Below are 3,893 nucleotides of genomic sequence, written 5' to 3' on the forward strand. Positions count from 1 at the left end.
TTCTTTCTTTCTTTCTTTCTTTCTTTCTTTCTTTCTTTCTTTCTTTCCTTCTTTCCTTCTTTCCTTCTTTCCTTCTTTCTTTCCTTCTTTCTTTCCTTCTTTCTTTCCTTGGATACTAGAAAAGGCAGAAATGCCTAACAAGAGGAGGGTCAACCAGCTAGTTGCTATGTAATGGAACTGATACCTGCACCATCCTAAACACCATCTTAATTACTCTTACAAGGCCATGGTTTTCACGAGTCATTTGTTCAGGGACTAGACCACAGGCTGGCAACATAGTCTGCTTCCTTGTTACTTGGCAGGATTAGAGAGTGAGGAAAAGGGAGGAGAAGGGAAAGGGATGGAAAGCACTGCAAATAACACAAATGGCCCTCTGACCCCCCCACACTTTACTGGGAATCAGAGCCAAATTCCTGACCTGATTGCTTATTGACTCTGGCATAATGACAGCTACTCAGGTCTCTACAACATATACAGAGCAAGACTGCCTGGCTGTCTCTTTGCTTCCAAGACCAATTAGGGATAATATCATGGAAAAGTGGGGAGGTAGAGGGGGTGGCACAGGGTGGGGGAAGTGAGGTAGGGAAGGTGGGAAACCTAGAAAGGGAGAGACGCAATAGGAAAAGAGGGAAGAGACAAAATGTGGATACAGGTCTGGGCTGTCAAAAGTGATTAATGCAAATGAAGTGGCATGTTTCCAGAGTGAATTCAGGTTAAATTAAGTACTGTTAAGTACTACAGCAAGGCACCAAGCTCTATAAGCTCACAAGTTCATAAGTTCTGTGGACTGGAGCCAGTTAAGTGCTATGTTCACATGCTCCTGTAATCACAGGGAAGGTAATGCAGAAAATGCTTTTGAATTATTCTCCACATTCTGTGAGGGTTATTGTTTTAGGAGGAACACCAAAATCAAGATATTTTCATTCTGTACAGAGCTCAAGAAAACAATTAGCACTGGAGAGCATGGCACAGAGTGCTCATGCTCCATGCAGGAGCAGCACAGTCCAGCAGAATCAGGGGCTGTGCTGAATGCTGTAGCCTGGAAGACAAAGGAGCACAGGTGGGTTTTGCTTGAATCCACCTGCCCCTGATGTGCTACACTGACTAATAATACCTTCTTCAGCAGTCATGCATTTGTGTTTTGTCACAGAGCTGACATTTATGACCTTAGACCTGGTGCTAAAAACAATAAATACGACTCTGAATATAAGTCATAGCAGATCATATCTGGGCAGTGCTGCACCTGCATTGATAAACTTTGGTGGATCTGAGCTGAATCTGTGTTATTCACCTCTACTGTGATGTCTTTCACTTGCTGCTCACCAAGTGGGACCCAAGGACTGAGTGGTGGTCAGCCAGCTGGACAAGAATGTGCTTTTTGGCTAACCAGATAAAGGTGGCTTTCAGTTCACATCCAGTTTTCAGGTCTTTAGTTAGTCATTCCTCATGAAATTTATTGATAACTGATATATACAGAATAACCTTTTTGTCATGGCTAAATTATCCTATTTTAGAACTAGGTACTAATCTTTTGAAGCTAAGACGAAATATGACTCATTTCAGTAGAGATAGGATTTATGTCTTTTCAAAGCAATAGGAAACTTCTTTAAATGCTATGCTCTCTTGTGTCTGAAGGGCTTTGGCACATTACAGTTCAGAACTATGATGAATATAAATGAATTGTTACTTTATACGTATTTTTTATAATTGAGACATGAAATGTAGTGGCTCTGTGGAATCATACCCTACTGGCAGGAATAAACAACATTTATGTTCTGGAATTTAGAAAAAAAATGCAAAGAAATCACAGTGAAAAGCTGCAACATATTTCATCTGCAAAGTCTAGAAGCCATATTTTTCTAGCATATAATTCTAGAGTTACTTAAAATGTCAGTACTTCACTTACTTCTATCATGAATGTCCTTTTAATTTAGAGAGTGTAACTCTATAGGGTGGGTATCATGTTTTTTCCTATGAACTGAGGAAGACAACCATAACAGTGTTCTAGGCAGCTACAAATTGGAGACATTTCAGGCTGAATCTCTGCAAAAATAATGGAGCACTGACCCTCATGATAAATTTTCTGGTGTGGAAACTGAAAGAATATGGGCTGTGCTTTTTGTAATAAATACAAAATTGGAGAATAATGTAAGTATGTACCAGACTGCAGGCTGATGTGGCAATTCCATCTGTATGGGGCTTACATCCCAAAGCCACACAAGGACAAGACATATAGCATATATGTCTTTTTCATGCTCTTTTTTCATGGAAGGTAAACCTAAGTATGTGAGACAGAGGAAAGATACAATTTTCTGCCACATTTCTGTAAGAGAACCAGGGTTCTTCATTTAGACACTGACCAAGATGACTTAACATTTGGCAATGAAATCAAGCTTATATATTTATGCATGTGTGTATTTGCATACATTTCATGAGTAGGTTCTCCCAGTGTGCAACACCAGTATAGAAATTGTTGTGTGCTTGCCAGTCTGATCATGACACCTATCTCTTTGCACATGTTGATTTATTCTCTTCCACTGCAACACTGCAGTGATTCTAAGGCCTGATCTAACAGCATCTTCCTCATTGCTTCCTATTCTTGTCACTTTCAGAAACTTGCTTTCCTAGGTCAATCTGCTGCATTAATTTTCCAGACCTTGGGTATAGTCCATGTTAAACAAGTCGATATCTAAGTCCTTACTTAATTCAATTCTGTAGACATAAGTGCCAGGTGAACTTTAGACACTTCAGGACATCTTTTAAATCACTGTGGGAATACTAGCTACACCATGAGATTAAGGAATACCCCCAGGAAAATGAGGTGAGTTTATATGACAATAGGAGAAATGAGATTGAGGGCTGGTATCCATTCTAAACATCAATGTGTGCTCCTAGTGGGACTGGTAAAATGTGACCAGGTTCCCTAACATTTTCATGACTGGTTCATCTCTTTTGTATTGACAGAGCATAGCCTGATGACAAACTGATTCAGTCTTCTCAACACTTTGTAGGGTCAGACCCTCTGTCAGGGTGAGGAGGAGGGAGAGAAAACGAGGAGATGTAGAGAATGAGAAGCAAGAACTCGGGAAAGACCTTCCAAAAGCAGAACTGCTGCCAATGGAACAGACACTTAATTCTTTATCAGGAGATCTGCTCTGGAGGCAGTTATTCATTCATGTCCCTCTGTTGTCCCCAAAGTAAAATCAAACATTTATACAGCACTGCCCCTGCTGAGGGACTGAAAGCCTCAAATAGGGAAGATAATGAATTTCGTTGCTTCCCTTTCTCTCTCCCTCAACCCCCAAGTGATTATAGCTTGTACTTAGAAGGCGAAATTAACAGTTCTGCTCCCCAGCAGCAGATCCTGTAATTAACGAGGAGGGGCAAGAGCTATGTAACACCAATTTACTGCTTCTCTGTACAGTACAGATCTCACTGATGAGGGGGGTGTTAGCTCCAATCTGGATGGACACCATGAGCTACAAAGAGAAATTTCGTACATACCTCTGAAGAGTTGTCAGACTGAATTATGTTCAGTAACTGAACCAATATCACTGAGTGTCCAGATATAAACTCTGTGCTATTTTATTGGTCCTTTAAGCCATCCATTCCCTGCAGGTACTTTTCATTACCACTGAAATATGATAATGCTTCCAGGTTGTGTTTCTACTATCTTCTAGAAACTGTTTTCTTTTTTCTTTTCTTTCTTTCTTTCTTTCTTTCTTTCTTTCTTTCTTTCTTTCTTTTTCTTTCTTTTTTCTTTCTTTTTTCTCTCTCTCTCTTTCTCTCTTTCTCTCTCTTTCTCTCTCTCTTTCTCTCTCTCTTCCTTCCTTCCTTCCTTCCCTCTTTCTTTTCTTTTCTTTTCTTTTCTTTTCTTTTCTTTTCTTTTCTTT

Source organism: Oxyura jamaicensis, chromosome 3 (assembly GCF_011077185.1).
Source record: "Oxyura jamaicensis isolate SHBP4307 breed ruddy duck chromosome 3, BPBGC_Ojam_1.0, whole genome shotgun sequence".
NCBI lineage: Eukaryota > Metazoa > Chordata > Aves > Anseriformes > Anatidae > Oxyura > Oxyura jamaicensis.